Genomic DNA, 24,322 nt, shown 5'->3' with positions numbered 1-24,322 from the left:
TGTTGTAGAACCTGCAAATAACTACTTATGACTGTGGGATGCCCTGGAGAGCAGAGGATCATGGGTGGTACCTCCCATTTATATGTTCAAGTATTTGCACCTACATAGGCTAGTATCAATTTTTATGTCTGAAAAACACTTTATGCCTGAAATACATTTCTTATTGATTCATTTGTTCACAAGAATGATTTTAATAGGAAAAACCAAGCAATGCATGTGCTGAGTGGGGCCTTAAGTGTCTGTTTTGACATTGTCTGTCACTTGGAGAATCTTGAAAACCTCTAAGCTAACCTATTATTCCATCCTACTGACTCCAGAGATGCTTGTCTCCAGTTTTCCAGGCCAGTGAATGAATTCCCTACTGATTGAATGCATTAGGCTCTATCACACATTTCACTCAGGAATTGGTGATATGTTCTCTCTTATTTTCTAACTTTGACTTGTATTTCAAGATTATTTTTAATTTTTCTGTGCTATAGGGCCTTGTATAATTGCATTTGTTCAGTGCACCTGCTAAAGACCAGCAGAGAATTTTTTGAGTAAATATTCCCAGTGTCTCATCTTCTAACCCAATCATGGTGGACAAAATGGTGGATGCTGCGTTCTTGCAGCCTTCATATTAGGCCATTGTTGATGGTGCAAAGGTAAGTATCTGATACAATAGGACCAGTCATAGTTGCTCCTTGGAATATTTGAGCTTGGGAATATGAAGAGAATATAAATCAGTTCCTCTCAGGTGATGAGCACTGTGGGAAGTCATATTTGGGAACTGTCAGTCATCATATTCTCTAGCACATGAAGGAAACCAGTTTGCAACATGAGAATATAAGGTTGATCTGTGGAGACAAACGAGATGAGAATTTTTCAGCAGTTAAGTCCTGGATTTCAGTAGATGTTGAGGTAACTAACCGTGCTGTCACAAAACATACCTCTAGTATATTACATATAAATCCTTCAAATATATTTTCTCTTCTATGTAACAATTTAAGTTGATGCCACTTGGAGCCAAGAGTTCTGAGTGACACATAGAGCTCTTTCCAAGTGTGGTATGTTTCTACTCTAGCAGTTTTCTCATCCACATACATTGTAGAGAAGTCTTTCTAAGTCTATGGCTTCTGACCATGGAAATGTAGCCCCTTGTTTCCTCTCAAGGAGACTAACAAAGAGAAGAAAGTTGGAGACTGAGCGCATAAAAGGAGAAAGAAAATAATGACATAAGACAGTTTTGAGGACGATGGTCAGGACTAGTTCCCTAGGACTTCCCAAAGACTAATTATGCTATGATAACCAGTACTAATGTCCCCCTAGGATCTCTTGTCTAAACTGACTTAAGAATGCAGAGTTGGGGCATCTGGGTGGCTCCTCTGGTTAAGCGACCAACTCTTGATTTTGGCTCAGGTAGTGATTTCAGGAGGTCATGAGATGGAGCCTGCTTAAGATTCTCTCCCTCCTTTCCCTCTGTGTGTCTCAGAGGGACCGCATGTATTCATTACCTTTAATTATTGAAAGTTTATTTCTGGGGCGCCCGGGTGGCTTGTCCGGTTAAGCGTCCGACTTCGGCTCAGGTCATGATCTCACGGTCCATGAGTTCGAGCCCCGCGTCGGGCTCTGTGCTGACAGCTCAGAGCCTGAAGCCTGCTTCAGATTCTGTGTCTCCCTCTCTCTCTGCCCTTCCCCTGTTCATGCTCTGTCTCTTTCTGTCTCAAAAATAAATAAACGTTAAAAAAATTAAAAAAAAGAAAGTTTATTTCTGTTTGTTAAGTACACACAAACATAAACCTTACTAGGACTTCTCTTCTCATCAGACAGCAATGATACCCAGCTCAAGGGGTCCAGAATAATTCTTATTTGACATCTATGCTGGAATCAAAATGTAAATTTGTAGTGAACCTGTGCAATTTTTTTATTTCTTTGTATTAAAAACAAATTGAGCCCAAATTACTCACTTTAACATTTAGTACTAAATGCTGTGACTTCACTGTTATTCGTGATGACTCAATACCTTTTCTTTTTTTTTTTTTTTAATTTTTTTTTTCAATGTTTTTTACTTATTTTTTGGGACCGAGAGAGACAGAGCATGAACGGGGGAGGGGCAGAGAGAGAGGGAGACACAGAATCGGAAACAGGCTCCAGGCTCCGAGCCATCAGCCCAGAGCCTGACGCGGGGCTCGAACTCACGGACCGCGAGATCGGGACCTGGCTGAAGTCGGACGCTTAACCGACTGCGCCACCCAGGCGCCCCGACTCAATACCTTTTCAAGGAAAGATTGCTTTCAGTAAAGAAGGTGGTTGAACTTCTTAACGTGAGCAATTCAATTGGTGGCAGAGTATATTCTGTAATTAGGAAAAAATGCAAGAAAGAACTCCCGCGAGTCCCATATATATTGGGGGAACTGAATATCTCTGTGAATTTATAAGAAAGTCTCATAAACACCATTGTAGAAATGAATGGATCAGGTGAAATAAGTGCATTTGAAACATTTTTTTCTCCACTCAGTAGAGGTGAACATGCTCATGTTTCTCACCAGCTCCTTGACCACTTCTCCCAAGAGCCTCTGCAGGATGCCCAGGCCCAGAAAGCACAGCAGGCCTTGATGTCAACAGATTCTTCACAGTGAGATTTCTTTCCTAAGTATTCTGATAGTTGGAGTCCATTTTCTCTCTGAAACCTCATATTTCTGTAACTCTGACATATTTCTCAGTGTCATTTATGGCAGCTCTACTGACTTTCAAGTCACTGCTATAAGATCACTTTATGTATTTAATGATTTATTTACATACAGTTGCAATGGGAAGGAGTCATGTTACATATCGGTCTACTTAACCAGTTTATCAACAATATCATTCTCTTCTAATAAAGAGGGATTTATTTGATTTGGTAAATATCTGCCACACCTATGTTTATCACCCAAACTGTGGTAGTATTGAGTGAAAGAGAATACTATTTATCATTACGCTAGAGCAACAGGTGTAAATTATAAATTTCTTAGGAGAGCAGGACATATGGTTTCCCAAATTCAGTGATTATGATTTTATTCATACTTCTATTGGATAGAATCTTTTGGGTTACCCAGCTAGCTCGCATGTTTTTCTCTGAAAACTACTCTTTCCACATTCTTTTCTGTGGTTTATTCTTGGAAAATCCTGAGTCATGGCCCCTGCCCTTTCCAGCCAAACCTACACATTGAAGTGGACTCAACTAGAGGTAGATTTGGACCCAAAGTGGGCCAATCAGATAATTTATTTACAAAGCAATTTAAAATTGGGATTCAGAGATTCTGGCTAGAATCTGTTGGCATTTTAAACTGAAAGGTTGTGTAAAGCAAGACAATGATGATCATGTCACACATGTAGACACAAGGAATGGTGCTCTGCTGATGAAGGAAAGAAGACACGTAGAGCAAGACAGAATAGTAATTCCATCGGCTCTACCTGGTGACAGAGATTGGCTAGGCTTTGGACTCCTTCTGCTTCTGGGTTTTATGATATACCTGGGATCCCTGATGTATTTGAATACCCTTATAATGAAGACATCTTTTTGCTTATGATGGTGTGTGTTTCTTTTGCTTATAACCCAATATTCTCTGACATAGGTATATATTTGCTTAAGAGGTTCTCTTTCTCTAAATCTATGAATTTCAACAAAGTTAGCTAAGCTTTGGTCTCTGCAATGAATTGTAATGTAAGAAAATTAAAATTACTTATTAAAAGTAAATATGCTTTAGTTTCCTTATAGTCTCTAAAGACCAATTAAAATATGTCTTATTTTTGAATCGACATATAATTAGTGTTGATGGAAGAAACAGTAACAGAAATCTAATTTTCTGCTTGTTCCACCTTGCTTCAGAGTTTAGCTACTATTTGCCTTCAACAGACAAGAAATACTAATGAGGTAGGAAGGCAATTGGCATATTCTCTCTACTTCTTTGGCCTCTTTTTATGTTTTCAAGCCTGAATTGCCTATTCCAGTTTCATCAATCTCCTTTAACATTTGAAACATTCGCTTTCAAGGAGCTGCAGGTGCAACATTCAAACAAGCCAGGTTCTCAAGATTTAAGTAACAAAATGAAAGAGAGTAAAAAAGCTCACTGGCCAAATTCTAGATGAGGGGTGAAAATGAAGGAAAATACACTTGTTTACATAGACACAGACCATCAGTATTAATGGGACCATCTAAAGATCTGCTTACCTTGTGGGGCCATAGTGGACAGATGAGCTTTGTCAGATAGCAGTGTAATACGCTTTCATTCTTGGGGGGATGTCTTGTTACAATCAGAAAGAAAATCAGCCATGGAAATTTAGTGTTGATTTTTAAAAATTCAAAAACTCTTGTACTGTTAAGTGATTACTATTCCCTTCCAGCTTCAAGCTAATAATTACAGAAATTAGAATGATTTGTAAATACTGGAACCGGTCCTGCCTAAAGGAAGCCTAGTATGTCAGTGGCGATGGGTCACCTGAATTTCTTTTCTCAGTTTACAATTATAAATATACCCCACATTTATTAACTGATCTATTCATGCTACCAAAGGGTATCAAATAATGGAGTCTGAGCTTAAACCTCAATATTTTGGTTAAATCAGAGGGCTATAACAACCACATAGTTAGAAAGTTTATGTATCAGGTTACTATCTCCTAGGCATTAACAGACATAACCGTGGTTAAAAAAAAGAAGGTTTCATCTATCTTCAAAAGGTCACATTTTTCCCATAATTAGAGAAATGTGTTAGTTGGCTGGATTCAGAAATACTGAATTTAATAGATTTAAATATTCAGCAGATTGCAGGTAATCAATCATTTCTAAGATTTTTTTTTCAATGTATGCTAAATAAGCGGTTTTTTTATACTTCAGGCCCCATATTAGTGTAATAAACTGGACCAACCTCAAGTTTGATTTTTAAATAGGGATTTTTAAAAAAGATATGGAATCAGTCAGGGTTCAATCAGAGAAGCAGAATCAGTAGGAGATATATATTAAGAGATTTATTGCAATGAATTGGCTTACACGACTGTGGGGCTGGCTGAGCAAGTTGGAAATTAGTAGGTTAGGCCATCAAGAACAGGCTGGAATTCTCAGGCACAGGTTGAAGGTGCTGTCCACAGGCCCAATTTGTTTCCTTTTCAGAGAGGCCTCAGCTTGGCTTTTAAGACTTTTCAATTGATTGAGTCAGGTTCACCCTTAACAGAGTGTAATCCTATCTACAGAATACCTTTACAGCAATCCCTGGATTAGTGCTCAGTTGAATGAGTGGGGGCTGAATGACTGGGGACTGCAGCCTAGCCAGGCTGATACATGAAAAACATCATCACAGATGTCTAAACCGTGGACCAAGCCTTAAGGTAAATTTCAGGTGTAATTATATTCCTCAGTGTTGTACCAAATTTGATTAACTCCTTCATGAATCAAACAAATGGTGATTCTAAGAGATCAAGTTGGAAGAGAAAACTTTTTTGTTCAACTATCCATGGAATTTATGAAAAGGAAATGAAGTGTGAGTGGTAGAGAGAATATTCTAGACAAACATGATTTCCACTTTGAAAATAAACATCACTGCTTTCCCTTTTTTGATTTGAAAAAATTCTCTATTTCAGTATTACTGTAACAGGAGGTAACCATTATCCTGCACAAATGTTGCATTTCCCTGACATTATCTCTAAAGGATGATCCAAGGATAGATCTGAGAATGAGTTCCAAACTACCACTTTTCTCTCTGTGTTTCTAAGACCTTGGGAATTTTACTGGAGTATGTCAGAAGGGATTAATGAAAGCATTTTCTATTATATCACATTTAAACACAGAGAGATATGATGTGAGAATAAACTAACTAGTGATAAATAGCATGTGCTAAAGCTTTAGCCTGAATTTAAAATGGTGGTTTCCTAATAAATTTATCTTGGGTTGGTGTTTTATTGGTCAAGAGAGGATATTATATTTTATATACAAAAAGATGGCATTTCTCCTCAGCGCTAATAAATTTTATTCATTTCAGACATTCATGTAGCCAAATGATGTGAATTTTGTTTGAGTAAATCAGCTCAGAGATAAAGATGACAACAAGATAGTGCTTGTTACTATCTTCTGAAATCTGACTGGCTTCGAGGTTGGGGAGTTTGTTCAGGCCTGGTCGCTCTGCAGTTTCTCAGCCGTTTCATGTATTATTTTTCTAATAACTTGCATACAATTTTCATTTTTATTCATGTGTGTGGCTTGACAAATTTGTACATTCCACATAATTTCTTTCCTATTTTAGAGCAAACGTTAGAACTGCCTGTTAGAAGTGTTCAATGCCTCTGCATGGCTGGGAAGGCATGGCTTCATGGCTTCATGGCTGGAAGATCTTTGGCATCAGAGTTCTTTTTCTTTTGTTTGTTTTTGTTTTTTCTTATTCCATAGTACAACCACAAAACCAACAATTTAAGAGCATTAGCTATCATTTACTATCTATTATCTGCTACTTATCATGCTAGGAGCTTTATAATCATCTCTTTTCATCCTGTGTAAACATTTCTGCATGGTGGTTTGCATATTGTAGATGAGGAAACTAAGGCTTATGGAAGTTAAATACCTGGCTTATGATCTCAGAGCTTCTTGGTACTATGCTGGTGTCTGCCTGTTTCCAAACCTCAATTCTACTCTACTATCTTATCTGTCAATTTAATTTGTTATTTGGCCACATGTAAAAATGTGTATTCCAAAGAAATGGTAGCTCTGAAAGGGTGAAACTTTGTCATCTTTTCCAGATTGACAACTATCTATAGAAACTGTCTTCATACAACTTATGTGGAAATATCAACAATATCACCATGAACCTCTTTAATTCTGACCATTATGAAACCTGGACCTATTGGGTATTGGTGTAGAGAATTTATTTAAATTATACAGAATTCACTTTTATGCTATGTGTGCATTTAAAATCAAATGATATCTAAGCAAATTAATTGTACAATTAAGATTGTAGGGCAAATGTTTAGCCTATTTTGTAGGACTGGCTGATTTAAAGGACTTTAGAAGTACCATTAACATACATATAATTGCTGTGCTCCTTTGAAAGTAGTCTATTTATTATCCATTCATTAGGCCGATCATCAAAGAATTCTGCTTGACAACAATTTGTTAACCTTCTTCAAGTTACTATATTTACTTAAAAGTCATTAACCTGCACTTTTTTTAAAACATTACATAACTGCTTTGGTTTTATACTAATCATGATGGTTTCTTCCCAGTGGTTTCAATCAGTGAATTTTTTCTATATATAGAATATACTTAGGTCATACGCATATGCATTTTTTTCTTCTCAAAAAAAAAACCTTATTCATGTATTTAGGGAGAAATAAAATGTTTAACTATATTCAGAACTGACCATGGGTGAATGTTTTGATTAATTTCTCTTAATAATACAAGGACTTAGGGTTGTAATGGCCCTTGGGAGCCTTGGGACTACTTATAGACATCACAAAACAATCAATAGTAGTTATTTTGGAGTATTGTAATTATTACCCTCATGTAGGGACGTTCATAGAGTGAGAGCTCACACCCATCTCAAAAGTCTTCATTAACACAGAAAAAAAAACTTAATTGCTAGATTAGGAGCCCTCTCACTTCAGCCCAAATTATTATCATGTTTCCAAATCCTGTCTTGCCACTTCAAAACAGATATACATCTCATCACGTGGTATCAGAAGGTGCAGAAGTAGAAAAAGGAATGTTATTAGAAGAAGGAAGAGTAGTAAGAAAACGTCCCCATAAATTAGGTAATATTTGTTCTCAGAAGACACATTTTATTTTCTTTGTAATCTCTAAGGATTCCTCCATAGACAAGGAAGGATATATCAGTTACAAAGGTATGGTTTAGGACCTTCCTTATGCCAGATACACTCCAAAATTATATAGATTCTATACATTAACTAGTGGAAAGATGAAAATCATTTTGAGGCAGTAGAACCGGGATGGCACCCAGTTTAATAGGTAAGGAAACACAAGATTTATAATACTGCTTAATGTAATTGTCAGAAAACTGAAATAGTGCCTCGTGAGAAGAATATGGAAAAGGAGATTTTAACCAGAGGATAGTCAATACCATTTAGGCACAGAAGCCAGAATAACTACCTAATTCTACATTATTTTTCTCTCATAGAATAAACTTTCTATTCTCTCCCATACTAGTATTTTTATGTAGATATTTCCACAAGCATGTAGGTGTTTGTTACACTCATGTGTGTCCTGTGGCAAATTAGTCCCTAATGATACCCTGTTTTGATCTGCACCACAATGAGATGAAAGAGAGATTGCTGTCTTGCACTGTAGCTTCTATGCTTTTTGTTTCTTAGGTAAATAATGTTGAACTTGTTACTGCTAATTTTCTCTCGACATCAATTAAGTACCCATATTGTGGGTTTGTTTTTGACATGAGAATTTAGGTTGGTTTCCTTTTATGTTTCAGAAATATGTCAACATAAGATTAGCTCAGAAAAAATACGTCATGAGCCAGAGAAGACAGGTAAGTGTGTACGTTGACTAGAAACTTCTCATCTATAGAATTATCTAAAAGAAATGAAATCAGATTACCTGTCTATAAGTGAAAAACATTTTGTTTAAAGTCCATAAAATGGCAAAAATATATATATATATTTTTTAGTCAGTGAACTGATTTTTTAAAGAAAAAAAACACATTAACTGGTTTTCTGCCATTCATAATTCTGCTCTTCCTAATTCTGCCATTATGCTTCTTGAGAGACATGACAGCAACATTTTTTTGATGCTTTGCAGTAGATTTATTTCAGGATAGGTTGTTCTTCTGGGTACAGTTTCCCCCACTCCTTTAAAAATCTAACAAAAGGCACTCAGGCACACATATAGCAGATTGTGAATAAAGTTTCAATGGATCATAAACCCATTTCCTGACACCACCAGCCCCAACCCCACATAAATATAATCATCAATACCTGTATTCTGGACTCTGTTCTAAAAGTATACCGTTCTCAAGAACTGTGATATCATCTTAATCAGGTTTATATACTTCAGAGAGTCTGATATAATGCCTTGAATATAAGGTGGTTCTTAAATATTTGTAGAATTGATGAGCATACAAATAAAGGAGGGTCATTTTAACATGTTCATTGTCAAGACCTATTACATTAAAAAAAAAAAAAGAAGAAAGATATCCTGACCACTGACACAGAATAGAGAGTCCAAAATGGCCTACACATATGTAGTGGATTGATTTCTTAACAAAGGTATCAAGGTTATTTAATGAAGAAAGTATATTTTTAAGATAAGTGTTGCTTTAAGAATTGAATATCCATATGGAAAAAAAAAGCAAATCTTGAACATAACTCATACCACACACAAAAAATAAATTTAAGTGGATCATAGAACTAAATATAAAGCTAAAGCTATGAAACTTTTAGAAGAAAACAGGGCTAAATAGCCTTGGGGTAGAAAAATTTTCTTAGGGCATGTATTAGAAACACTACTGGAGGTGGGGGTGTGTGTGTGCCTGGGTGGCTCAGTCAGTATCCAACTTGGGCTCAGGTTCAGGATCTTGTGTTCTAGGGCCACCTTGGGCTTGGTGACAGCAGGGAGCCTGCTTCGGATCCTCGGTCCCCCTCTTTCTCTGCCCCTCCCCCACTCACATGCATGTTCTTTCTCTCAAAAATAAATAAACATAAAAAAAGAGAACACTACCCAATTTTCCCCTCTTGAATTAGACAAAACCTCAGTCCCTACCTCTTGTGTGTCTCTCCTTTATTTTTACACATAATACTTCTGACACTTCTGTTCACCACATGGATGTGGGTTTATGCCATACCAAGCAATTCTGCATGACACCAGCTGAGTGTCCTACAATTTGACTCAATTCTGACACCATCTACTTGGAGATATAGCACCAGATCTCCAGGTTAAGGGCTCAGTCCCACAAGACCACCCTCACCCTCATCCTCATCAGATGCAAGTCACAAGTCCAGACTGTCACCTGTGCTTCCGACTGGCTAGAAGCTAGAGGTCCCAACAACCCTCTCCTGGTTCAATTAATTTTCTAGAGCAGCACACAGAACTCAGGAAAACAATTTATTGGTGTGTACTGGTTTATTATAAAAGGATATAAAGGATACATACAGATGAATATTTAAACAGAAGAGATGCGTAGGGCAAGGTACTTGGGAAGGGGCACAGAGATTCTCACTCCAGCTACTCGCCTCTCCAGCACCTCCACGTGTACCCAGAAGCTTTCTAAACCCTGTACTTTTGTGATTTTTATGGAGGCTTCATCACCAGGTGGGATCAATGATTAATTCCATTTCAGCCTTTCTTCCTTCTTAAGATAAAAGGGCGTGGGGTTGAAAATTCTACACGTCTAATGGTGGCTTGGTCTTCTGGTGACCAACACTTACCCAGGAGCTGTCCAGGAGCCTACTCAGAGATACCACATTAGAGCAAAAGACACTCTTATCACCCAGGAAATTACAAGGGCTTCAGGAGTTCTGTGAAAGAAACTGGAAGCAAAGACTAAATATTACAACAAAAGATCCTCCCAGTGCTCTTATTACTTAGGAAATTCCAAGCGTTTCAGAAGCTTTGTGCCGGGAACTGGGAATAATGATCAATATATATATTTTTTCTATTACCTCACAGAACATGAAATGCATAAACAATAAATGAAAAGCATTGATAAATTAGTTTTATCAAAATTTAAATCTTTTGATTTTTGAAATACACAATTAAGAAAATAAAGGGAAAGCCAGATGTTGAGAAAGTATCCCAGTACAGATCTTTCTTGATTTATGATGGGATTATGTCCCAATAACTGAAAATATCTTAAGTTGAAAATTTATATGATATATTTAGCCTACCCAAAATCATAGCTTAGCCTAGCCTGCCTTAAACAAGGTCAGAACACTTACATTCACCTATAGTTGAGAAAAATCATCTCACACAAAACCTGTTTTATACTAGAGCATTGACTATTTCATGTAATGTATTGAATACAACACTGAAAGTGAAGAACAGAATGGTGTATGGATACAGAATGGTTGCCCATGTGTCAGTTGTTGTCATGTTACACCATAGTAAAGCCAAAAACCTGTAAGTCAAACCATTGTAAATCAGGGACCATCTGTACATATATCTCTGACAAAGTACTTGATGCAGAATTTATAAAGAACACTCACAACTCAATAAAAAAAGATAGACAGCCCAATTAAATAAATGAGGAAAAGATTGGACAGGGACTTCAAAACAGAAGACGTGCAAATGGCACATAAAAGATATTCAACCATCAAAACATGAATATTAAAACCACAGTGATATACCATTACATATCCAATGGAATGGCTCAAATTAAAGAGGCTGGCAATATCAAGTATATATAAGGAGGTGAACAACCAGAACTCTCAGACATTGCTGATGGCAATATAAAATAGTACATCCATTTTGGAAAACAGTTCACCAGTTTCTTATAAAATTAAACATGTAAGTACCATATGACCCATATGATTTTATTTTCCTAGAGATCTAGGAAATATCTTCCTAGATTCCTAGACATCTGAATTTCCTAAGAGAAATGAAAACACATGTACACCCCAAAAATTTGTGTTCAAATATTTATAGCAGCTTTATTCATAATAGTCCAGACAGGAAGAACCAAAATTGTCTACCAACAGGTGAATAGATAAGCAAATTGTAGTATTTCCATGCAATGGAATGCTACTCAGCAATAAAAAGGAACAAAATACTGCGACATGCAATAGGGATGGACCTCAAAACCACTGGGCTGAATGAAAGAAGCTAGACAGAAAAAAGTACACACTATGTGATTCCATTGATATAACATTCTAGAATAGACCTAATGACATGAATGCAGCCAGAAGTTTTCTGAGGCTGGGTGTGTGTCCGGAGGGCTTTGGAGGGATAGCTTTAGAAGGGACAAAGGAGAACTCTTTAGGCTCCTGAGGATATTCTATATCTTTATTTTGGTAGGGATTACATGGTGCATATATTTGTCAAAACTCATTGGACTGTACACTTAAAACTGGTGCTTATTATTTTATGTAATTATATTAGTTTCCTAAGGCTGCCATAACAAAGGACCACCAACTGAGTGGCTTAAAGCAACAGAAATTTATTCTTTCATAGTTCTGGAGGCTTGAAGTTCCAAAGCAAAGTGTTGTAGGACCCCACTCTCTCTGAAGGCTGTAGGGAAGGATCTTTCCTTGGCTCTTACAGCGCTAGTGTCCATAGGCAATCTTAGGGATTCCTTAGCTGATGGCCACATAACTCCATTCTGCTCCATTGATACATGGCATTTTCCTCTCTGTGTCTCTGTGTCCAAACTTACCTCTTCTTAAAAGGATACCAACCATTGGGTTAAGACCCATTTCACTTTAACTTGATTATGCCTACAAGGACGTTATTTCCAAATAAGGTCATATTCTGGGGTTTTGGGTAGACATAAATTTTTGGGGGGTATACTACTTTTGGGACAATACTCAACCCAGAATAGCAATATACCTCATCAAAGTTGATTAACAATAAGTGGGAAAATAAAAGCTATCTTCTTGAAATCTATTAGTACTTTCAGAAAAGTCATGCATGTTTTCAGAATATATTACCTCAGAATTGCAGACAATGCCACATGTACATACCAACTTCCATAGTGGAAGCATTTCCTTTTTTTAAGGCCTACATGCCAGTTCTCACAGGAAAATCATATTTAGATTCTTTTTTTTAAGTTTTATTTATTTTTTGAGAGAGCATGAGTCGGGGAGGGGCAGAAAGAGAGGGAGACAGAGGATCCAAAGTGGGTTCTGTGCTGACAGGCTGATAGCAGTGAGCCTGATGTGGGGCTCAAACACACGAACCATAAGATCATGACCTGAGACGCTGTCAGATGCTCAGCAGACCAAGCCACCCAGGTGCCCCCATATTTGGGTTCTTGAATTGCTAATTGCACTGCCCAATTAAGAGCAATAACTTGAATTTAGTTACTAACAAAAATTATATTTAATAATAGCCATAGGGTTGCTGAAAGCACAGTAGCTTTCTGGGTTCAAATGTGCCTTATTAGTGCATGTGAATGGCCACTTTGACCGGTACCCAGCAGACCTCCTGGTAACATGCCAGCCTACAGTGCACAGGTGGTCAGAGTCGTTGGGAGACCCAGCAGCCTTTATGTCGGCTGAGGGGGCACAGGGAGACACAGCCATGGAAAGGTCAAGTAGGGCCCTATCAACAAAGTTAACAGGATATTTAACAGAGCCCTATGTTTACTTGCTTTGCTTCCTGGCGTTGGCTGAGCCCTTTCCCTCTTCACACCGTATATGTGACCCCACAGGGAAGTTCTGCCCGAGTAACACACATACGCTTAACAGAAGGCAAGAGGCAAGAGGGTGAGCATATGGTTACTCAAATCCCATGACGCAGGTTACTAGTGTGATAGGCTAAGTGGGGCTGATAAAGTTGGTAGATCAGAATGAGCTACTGTGAGGAGAATGGTTGGGGAACCTTTTGCTTCACGAAGGGATAGAAGATTGACCTTCTGTGAACAAACACCATGCAGAAGAAAGGGAAGAAAAATTAAATACTTCAGAGGTATAAAATGATATATTGATAATAACAGGAACACACCCATGATGTGTATAGCATTTTATAGCTTGAAAATTGTTGTTTTTTTATGTTTTTTTTTTAAGAGATCCTTGCAATAAACCCACCTGGTAAGCAGGGGTTATTGGCTGCATTTTATGGAGAAGGGAGGTGGGCTAAGTAACTTGCCCAAATTATTGAATGAAATACCTGGCACTCAATGTAATGCTTCTGGAATGCCTGTTACTGCTGTTACTATGATTGCTAAGATGATGGTAGTGTTTCCACTGCTTCCTGTGGTGCCTCACACAGAGAAGCTGCTCAACAAATATTAAGTGAATGAATGCACTGTCAGCAATAGTCACCATATTTTATTTCCATCTTGAACCAAACAGCATTTTGGTCTAGGAAATCCTCATCAGATAAACCAAGCTTCATTCATAAGTGCCATATATATGGGACTCATGTTGGAGGTTGAACAAATGCTTGTTAAATGAATGGTCACGTCTCAAGTACCCTTCTCTTAGCCACATTTAGAGGATGAAGAGTATAGAAATGGTGCCCTATGTGTGTTATCATGCTTTCCTCTTAAGCCAACTCAAACCTAGTACTGAAAATTTGCCAAAGTGACAAATAGTTACATGTTTCAGTATCCCTTTCGTCTCCTATGCGAGATAAAGCTATGTTTAACACAGAACTCATCATATAGTTTCGGTTTACATGTAACATTTTCTGCGATGCCTTCCATGACTCTAAGTCTGGGCCCAGTAAACAGAAGCTCCATGCATTCAGGACAGTGTCTGTCTCAGGTAATCAAGCATTCCCAGAGCACACAGTGGATAATCAGGAATGAATTCCCCAAAGGATGTTATGTCGAAAGGCTCATGGGGTTAGAATAGTGAATACAGCACTTTTGGCAGTAGCATACATGCAATGACTGGAAATTCTGAAATCAAACTGTTCCTCTACTGGCATTTACCATTCAAGTACTGAAGAAAAATTCATGAACACAAAGCATCAATAAATTTTTTATTCTTTCATGACAGTTGATGCTCATTTTGAATGAGATTTGATTGTTCTTAACACTCTGGGGAATGCCAACCCCTAACAGGGAAATTTACTAGAAAAACAAAAGGACCTCTTCCGGACACATTTCCCTGACTGTTTAAGACCCCTTTGTCACTTCCATGATGCAGAAAAATAAATTCTAAATGGAAACATTTTCTCTCTCCTTTATATTAAATGTGTGGTTCAACACACAAATCTATGTTTTATGATTTTTTCTCATTTATTTTCACAATTTATTTAGGTATTTTTCTAGTCTAAATTAGACTTTAATATGTAGAATGCTGAAGTGGACAGTGTTGAATTTTTCTACTCCAGAACACTTTCTTCTAGAAAGAGGACTGTCTTGGAGGAAGAGCGTGTTGTAGAAAGGGCACCTCTCTGTCCCTTCACCCACGCGGTTTCTCCTTCCTCCCATCCTCATCAGTGACCCCGCCTGCCCATGTTTCTTTGGTTGCAGGTGCCAAGCCACAAGGCCTTCTCCCCAGGCACAGGTGTGGTCACTTGGCCCAGACAAGGCCACCTGCCCACAGTGCTCGGTCCAAGTAAAAGTACATCCCTCAAAGTAGATCAAAGAGCTCTTCCCGCAGATTGTTAGCTACAGCTGGTGCAAGCCTCCAAGGGTGCAGTCCAATAGCAGCTGCAGATGTAGTCCAGTCTTGTTGGAATGGCTAATTTGGGGGAGCACTTTTTGTGCCTGGTTTGTATATGTGGTTGCTAATGCTTTTGTAGTTTGATTATATGAACCAATAAACTTCCCATTTTTATTCAGGTTCAGCTTTAGTCCCTAGAAACTGAAAGAGACACCATTAGACTACTAGAAGCCTTAGTATTCTAATCACATGTTGGACATTCTTTTTTATAAATTAAATTAAATTCGGGGCACCTGGGTGGCTCATAGGTTAAGGGTCCGACTTTAGCTCAGGTCATGATCTCACGGTTTGTGGATTCGAGCTCCGCATTGGGCTCTGTTTTGACAGCTCAGAGCCTGGAGTCTGCTTCGGATTCTGTGTCTCCCTCTCTCTCTGCCCCTCCCCAGCTCTCCGCGTCTCTCTCTCTCTCTCTCTCTCTCTCTCTCTCTCAAAAATAAACATTGGGGCACCTAGGTGGCTCAGGTCATGATCTCACAGTTCTTGAGTCTGAGCCCTGCATGGGAATCTGTGCTGACAGCTCAGAGCCTGGAGCCCGTTTCAGATTCTGTGTCTCCCTCTCTCTGCCCCTCCCCTATTCATGCTCTGTCTCTCTCTAAAAACAAACATTTAAAAAAAAAATAAACATAAAATTTAATTTAATGATTTTTTAAACCTCAGATTAATTTATTTTTTCTTAAAGTATAATTAACATAGTGTTATATTAATTTTAGGTGTACAATACGATGCTTCAACAATTCTATGCATTTCTCAGTGCTCATCAGTGTGTGTACTCCTAAACCCCTCTATTTTACCCAAATTTTATACATTCTTGAAGATTGGTCTAGAATAGCTCAAAGTCACTTCCTATTTATTCCATTTTATGGTCCTTCTTGTGTTTTGAGGAGAAAAGTGTTACTTTTCTCATTTCTTTTTTCATATTTGGATGATAAAATTATTTTGTATAATTCTGTATTAAGATGCAGTATTTGTCAGTATCAGAAGGAGCAAAACTGAAAGATGTTTAGAAAGTGTGGAATGAGTATTCTGAGGTGTGGGCACATTTATAGATCTAAAGTTCAAAAGTAGCTGGCAAATAGCTGTCATTTTCCAACTTTTACACATAAAGAAACATGTTCAGGGGCCCTTTTTTTAGTGGCTTAAACTCTGAGGTTCATCTGTGTTCAAAGTAATCACCTGAAACAGTCTTTCTATTCACTCCTTCATCTAGTATTAACATTAAAATATAAGCTAGAAAGGAAGGAAAATTATTTAACTGGGGTGCTTTACATATCCATAGATATTTATAGTTATTTATAACTCATGTTTGTAGCATAGTCTTAGCTACTATCCTTTAAATCACACTTATCAACATTGAATTAAATGCCTATCTCAAAAGATGCTTATGGAGGGGTGCCAGGTTGGCTCAGTCAGTTAAGCATCCAACTCTTTTTTTTTTAATGTATGAAATTTATTGTCAAATTGGTTTCCATACAACACCCAGTGCTCATCCCAAAAGAAGCATCCAACTTTTGATTTTGGCTCAAATCATGATCTCACAGTTTGGGGGTTCAAGCCCTGCATCGGACTCTGTGCTGACAGCACAGAGCCTCTTTGGGATTCTCTCTCTCCCTCTCTCTCTGCCTCTCTCCCACTCACACATGTTCTCTCTCTCTGTCTCTCTCTCTCTCAATAAATAAATCAACATTAAAAAATTAAAAGGTAATAAAAATAAGACATTTATAGAGAAAATTAATGTAAGATTTTGTCTTATATAAGAAATCTTGAGATGTCTTTAGAGAACTGTATTCTAGATCTGCTTTCTTTATGACTTGAAGAAAAATATTATTTGATAGCTTTGTTCAATATGTGAAAATTATTATTTCTTCAGTGTTTTCTGTACCTCCACAGGTGCAAAGTAGAGTTGAAGAACAAGGAACAGATGAGACAACAGCCATTTCAAAAAGAAGACGAGAACAATGAAGGAGAGCAATATATATCATATATACAATAATGAAGAACAATAATATTGGCTATGGTTTTTCTCGGGATTCAGAACTTCTGAGAAAAATACTCTGATATCCCTAAAGTTTTGAAATGCAATTATAGCTAAAGAAGCTGCAGAAATCAAATGGGTTCTTTTTGGGTTATCTAAACATGAAATTTTGGAGTCTAATACATCCTTTGCGATTAAAAGAGTCATTAAGAAACCATTTATCTACAAAAGTATCAGGAAGAAAGCACTGAATCCAGATGGTTATCAAGTTATATTTTGGGAAATATTCAGTAATAAAGTATATCCAATTTTAAACAAGAATTGCAAATAGGCAGTAAAGCTATTTTATCTTAATTTAGTAAACATTTTCCTTCTTCACACTGAAGCAAAAAACTCCAAGATATGAATTTCCAAAAAATTGGCTTTATAATTTAACATGAATTCAGTAAACTTTACTCCAAAAATATAGGATTATTATTATTTTTTTTTACTATTTAAGCAAAAAAGAGTTGAGAAAGACTTGTTTTGCAAAATGAGAGGATGTATTTTGGTCAATTTCCTTTCTCCCTGCATTGGATAATACAATAAGGTCATCTCCTTCAGACATGAAGATGATATGAATCATGCTGATGGTTTTGTTGTAATCTGTCTGAATGTACAGGTTTGGAAGACAAAACCCTAGCGATTAAGATACCCTGGCTATGATAAGGAAAACTTGCCAGTCATATGATTTTGATAGTTTCTTAAAGCAGTTGACAGTCTATTCTTATAACTTTTAATTCTACCTAGGGAAATCTAGTGTACATTTGTTATTTTTGCCACCTAGCATCCACTTCGTCCTTCTGATAGTGATCAATTGTACCCTCCCCTATTCTCTCTCACTTCATGGGCTTCAATTGACACCCCCACCCCACCCCAGGCCTTGAAGAAGGAGTAAATAAACAGTATTAAGAAAAGAGCAAATTCTATCCACTTGATCACAATGCTTGGTTCAGGAATGGACCTATAGGATCGATATCCCAGCCAGAACCAAGAAAAGTCAATTATGGAACTATTGGTACAATCTGACAATAAAGACGTGTCTAAAGTTAGTCTACCCTAAGTTGTTCAGGTATCTAAGCCAATATGCTTTCTTTTTTAAAATTTAAGTTAGGAGTTCATATTGGATTTTCTATTGAGAGAAGCAGAGTTCTTATTAATATGTGACATGAGAATAGAAATCAATTGGGGAGGTGGTTAAAGTTACAGACTCTCAGACCTAACCCAGACCAACTGAATCAGTATCTCTAGAACAGGGCTCTAGGATTTATTATTTTAACAAGAGCTCCAGGTAGATTTTACAATCACTACAGTTTATGAAACACTCCATTAAGGAATTTCTTAGAACTAGCCATTGAATGTTATTCAATTTGGTGATAAAAAGCACATATTTTAGAGCTGACAGAAGTGTGTTTAAGACCCAGCTTTTCACTAAATAGATGACTTATGGCAAGATACATCATTACCCTAGTTTCAATTTTCTCATCAATAAAGTAGCAATAATAGTGTTTCAGACATCAGAGTGTTGTTTTGCATAGTAAATGAGATAAAGTATAAAAGGTTCTTGATATAGCATGTTGTACATATAAGGTGTTTAATTTCATTAGTGTTTATTATATTATTGAATTTATTATTGGCATAAGTCAAACTCTTGTGAAACATTGAGAAAAAGCTCAAATTGAGGAAACTTTACTATTGAATGTAAATCAGATAGAATTGAACAAGAGTTCTACCCAACATTGATAAATATGTTAATTATGTTATTTAAAAAATATTTGGCTCTTAATTTTATACAGTACTTTATTTTTCATAGTCAATGAAACAACAAATTAAATTAAATCCATTCATTCATTCCATAGATTCGTTCATTCAGTCAGTTTGACTTCTCTGTGCATGCTCATAATGAAGAGGCCTTTGGTCTACAAAATACATTTGAGAAGGGTAAAAAGTTTGAAAGGAATCGCCTTTCATAACTTCAGCTTCAAGGAGGGTCCCAATTTGATCCAAGATAATTCAGAGGAAGAGCAAATATTGTTTCTTGCTCTGAAGTCTGGCCTAGAATTCTTCCCTCACACTTAGATAAATGCAAGAAAACTGGGGTAAAGTTTCCATTTTATTTTACCATATTGCGGGGTAAGCACTATATTATAATAGCTGGCTTCAGAATTCCTTCTATACAGGAAATGGTCTTTAGGGACATAGAACCTTAATTAACTGCTTGGGTTAGAGGGTAAGAGTCTAAAGTTCTGTCAACAATAGGCTGAACAACAAAAGACAGTGATAATTCCCTAAAGGAAAGAATAAGAGGGATTTGTATTTCTTCTCTTGGAAGTAAGGACTCGAACAGAACAGAGAGACAAAGATGAGAAGGGAAAGAGAGGAGTCTGGGAGATGTGTAAGGACACGGACTGCATGATTTCTGGGTCGGTGGAAATTTCCTTCTGAGAAAATGGCTGAAGAAAATTACGTTGGAATGTTTGCATTTCTACAACTAAGGTAAAACCCTTTCTTCCACCCTTTCTGTTCCTGTCTTCAACCCAATCTCAAGTAAAGTCTGCTGCCTATACTTCTATTTTTTTGTTTTGTTTTGTTTTTAATAAAAATATAGTTGCGTCAATGAGATTAGCCAACAGAATCTGGCTGCATGTCAGCAAGCGCCTGAGCTGACATTTCCCACTCCACCCCTCTGGAAGTCCACAGAAACCTTAGGGAAGGCTTTGGACCCTAATCAGGTATAGGATTTCTGGTAAAATCCTTTGCAGATGCCTCCACTCACTTATGTTTTAGGTCTTGAAGGCTGAGTAGGTCACAGTTTTCTGAGTACAAGTATTGAAAATTAATACCATTGGAGCTTTGCAAGTTATAAAATAACACTTTATAAAAATAAAATGTTTTTATGTCTAGTATCTGATTTGATGCACATAGGAAATCTGTGAGGTAAGCAAGTCAGATATTATTACCCGTGTGTTATAGATAAAAATAGAGGGAAAACAAACAAAATCAAACCCAGAGAAATTAGGCATCTATTCAAAGCCCCGTGGCCAACAACCCTGAAGTTAATGCTTTTGACTGGGATCTCATTCCAGATTCATCTTCCCAGTTGCTGAACCTGGAAGGTCCATAAAATCCACCATAACTGTGAGCTGATCTTCTGGACGATCGTCAAGGACCCTCATTTACACCATACTTTTATACAGTAAACCCAACCTGTCTGTGTGGTAACATTGAAACTCTAGATTCCATCTCCTTTTCTCCACCAAGGTATCTCCTCTAATCTCTTTGGACTTGGCATTTGTCTTTTCAATAATTTATTTGTTGCATTTTAGACTTCATGGTCTTGCGTGGACTGAGCTTTACTCAGTCCTATCATATCAGTTTCTTCTGGCTACTATAACAAGTTACCACAAAGCGGCTTAAAACAACAGAAACGTATTCACCCACAGTTCTGCAAACCAGAGTCTGAAATGGCGATTGCAATCAAGGTGTTGGCAGGCATGCAGTCCCTCCAAAGCCGCTAGGGGAGAATCCATTCTCTACAGCTTCCAGCTTTTAGTGGTCGCCAATATTTCCTGGTTTGTGGCTACATCATTGCAATTTCTGCCTCTGTGGTCACACTGTTTCCTCCTCCTCTGTTTCTGTGTCTAAACTCCTTCTGTTTCCTTTATAGGGACACTTGTGATTGCATTTAAAGCCCATCCAAATAATCTAAAATAATCTCCCCATCTCAAAATCCTTAAGTTAATCACATTGACAAAGACCCTTTTCCATTTCATATAAAGTAAAATTTTCAGGTTATAGGTGTTAGGATCTGGTATAGGATCTGGTGGTGTATTAGTTACCATTCTATCAGCTTATTACACTCTATCCTCTTGTATAAAGATACTGCATGCCCCTTTGCTTTTGGTTCTGGAGAGTCCCATTTCTGACTCTAAACCAGGGCAACCCTTCACTGTTATGCAACACTCTCTGGAGTGTTTAATTATTGTACCTCGCCTGAAGTTCTTTTTCTTAAATCATACTGCTATTCATTCTGAGAATTTATGACACAGATGAATTTGATTTGGAAATTGCTCAGTTTTCTAGAAGAATCTTTCTGAGTGATTTTATAGTTCATTTTTGAAAGCACATAAGATCCAGTTACCCTTCTAATTATTTCCCATGTTTCTTCTGTTCTTCATAATACAACTTTATCACAGTTATTGCACATGCATTATATTTACTTCATATGTTCTCATTCCATCTATGATCCATTATAATCTGACTTCTACCTCCATCCCTTCACTGAAACTGCTCCTGCTTTAGTCACGGATAACTAGTATGACCATAAAAACTATCATCCAAATGAGGATATTTTGAAAGTGAAAGTAGATACTATATTATGGTAACTACTATTCTAGAAACTACATGAGGGCATGGGACATAAACTAGGGTTATCCCAGGAAAACTAGGGGACTTAGTTACCCTTTGTATGATCTTCACATTGACAAATTCAATACACACGATTTTGTCTTTGTCTTACTCCGAATGCCACCAAGTTCTTAACACAGCAATTTTTTCCCTCAGACAGAAAACTCCTGTATTTTTTCCCCATTTTTGCCTGTCATTGGCCACCCTTCCTAAGCCTGCTTACTTGGTTGCTCCTTCTCTACCAATTATCTATATTCTAGATTCTCTCAGGGCTCAATTTAGGCCCAACTTTTCTCTCTGTCATGTATATTCTTGTGGCTTTAGATGCCACTATATGTTGGAAACTTGAATTTATGTCTCCAGGCAAGACCTTTCATACGTGTTCTCAGATTCAAATGTTCATCTACATTTTGATGTCTCCTTTTAGATATCATACACCTCTTTAAATGTTATATACTTTTATTTCCCTATACATACCATACCAAAACTGTTTCTCTCCCAGTCTACTGTATCAGAGAAAAAGTTACCACCAACTTGAAAGTGTAAACCAGAAACCCACTCCATCCTATCCATTTGCATCTGTGCTTATTTCTACCTCTAAAACACAGTTCAAATGTCACCCATTCATTTCCATCTCTTCACCACAGTTGAATCAACTATCAAACTTTTCCTGCAGCTTTTTTTTTTTTTTCATTTTTGCTACTTGGAATTCATTCTCTACACAATAGCCAGAGTGATTTTTAATGCACACACATACACACACACAGACACATCTGGTATATTATTTTTATAAATATTAAATTAATAAAATGTCTATTCTTTTTAAACTTTAATGCCTTGTGGCTTCATAACCATTGACCAAATGGTTTCAGGGAAATTAAGATATTAATATAATGCACAAATAGTGAAGATTTCTAAGATATGACATGAGGAGAATTTTTGCCAGACCTCAAAAGTAAGCAGAAAGTTTCTCTTGGACAAAACATGGCATATCAACAGACACAAGTGTGCAAGGAGAAATGAAAATATTACTAAGTTAGATATAAGGCTTCTGGCACATCTCCATGGAGTAAAACCCTGGGGTGAAGAGGCAAAGGATGATAGAGAATCTAGTTAGGTAAGGAATGAGGCCCAAACCAGGGGACTCTGATTTGTTGTGGCCTACAGCATTCTTGGAAAGGAACATCCTAGAAGGATGAAAAGAGAGAAAAGTGGTGTCGTGTTGTCCTCAACATAAAGAGCACTGGAAATACCACCTGTATATGGCAAGTAAGGGATCCGGTTATTCCCGCATACTCTCAGCAGGGCATTTGGGAGAGACCTAAGTTGAGAGTTGAGTCTACCTTAGGATTATCATGGCAAAGGAGAAGTGACTTTTAAATAGAGGTTGCATAGTAGACGGACTAGTTGGGGGTCAGGTGTAAAACAAGGCTGAGACTCAGGGATTTAATAGTGAAAAAAAAAAAGCTCAGATTGGGCCAAATCAGTGAGGGGATGAAGGGGATGGAATGAAGGGTCATTTGCTGAAAGCAGAGAGGATCCACATTTGGTGAAGCATGACATGAGAACATTTGTGCTTCCCCAGAGCCATCTTGAGGACTGGCAATGATAGGGAACTTTGGGAAGAGAAAAAAAAGCTGTAGTGGGGAGTTAGAACTCGATTTTAGTGACTTTATCCAAAGAGTTAAATAGAAAGAAGCTGCTCTAAATGAAATGACAGATTCCTTTTATTGAAAAGATTGAGATTTGACTCACTACCCAATAAGAATTGGGAATTGTGAGCAAGACAGAAGCAATTATAGAAGATAAAGAATGCTACATAGTCTTGCACATCTGAGGTAGTGTGCACACTTTTCAAAAATCTTGATACACACAAATCAGATTTTAACTCTCTTTTTGCCTTCAATTGGCTATTTACTTTTGAATCTAAACTCAGTAGCAAGTACTGCAGTGTGTAGCAGGATATGGCCAATTCTAAATCCTTAATTTCTTCATTCTATTTTTCCTCCTGCTCAATGAAATGCAACTGCACTAACCATCTGTCCAGTCCTTTGATAAGCCAGGCTCTTTTCCCAACCTGGGACTTTGCCAGTTTTCCCCTCCTTCTGGAATGTTCTATAGTGCCAACATTCACATGGATGGATTGTTAGTATTCTGTGGTTTTAGTTTAAATGTTACCTCTATGAAGAAGCATTCCCCACCTAAAATAAGTGTCTCTACTGCCCCTCAATAATTGTGGATAATTCCTAAAGATGCAATATTTCCATATCATAATCTTAGTTTATAGCACTCATTACAATTATTGTACCTATCTGTTCTTTGTCCCCACAAGTGAATTATGAACTCCATAAAGGCAGAAATATTCATACTGGTCACTGCTGTTTTTCCAGTGCCAGCTCAATCATTTGTACGTGGTAAATATTCAACAGACATTTGTGAATGAAGAAATAAAACTTGCATATTCAATGGTTCCTTATTAGTAACCAAATTAAATTAAATATCTTAGATCACCATTATATAACTTTGTAATACAACAGTCACTTTCCACTGACTATAAAGTCAGTGGAAATATACTTCCTACTTTCTTCCACAATCCACATACTTTAA

At 37.2% G+C, this 24,322-nt stretch overlaps 1 long non-coding RNA gene across 3 annotated transcripts in view; it reads left to right on the top strand.

Annotated features, from left to right (window-relative positions):
* Nucleotides 1-21,850, top strand: part of LOC144613805 (uncharacterized) — a 77,410-nt gene extending 55,560 nt beyond the window's left edge. For 2 of the 3 annotated variants that reach the window (XR_013551228.2, XR_013551230.1), the window contains exons 3-5: nt 8,442-8,498; nt 17,185-19,804; nt 20,395-21,850. This is a non-coding gene — a long non-coding RNA (uncharacterized LOC144613805). Of the gene's footprint in view, nt 1-8,441; nt 8,499-17,184; nt 19,960-20,394 lie in introns of those variants that run through there. The other variant, XR_013551229.2, reaches the window with a different exon arrangement.
* The last annotated feature ends 2,472 nt before the right edge of the window (nt 21,851-24,322 follow it).

Source organism: Panthera onca, chromosome D3 (genome assembly GCF_046562875.1).
Source record: "Panthera onca isolate mPanOnc1 chromosome D3, mPanOnc1 haplotype 2, whole genome shotgun sequence".
Taxonomy (NCBI): domain Eukaryota; kingdom Metazoa; phylum Chordata; class Mammalia; order Carnivora; family Felidae; genus Panthera; species Panthera onca.
This window is presented reverse-complemented; position numbering and strand designations above follow the sequence as displayed.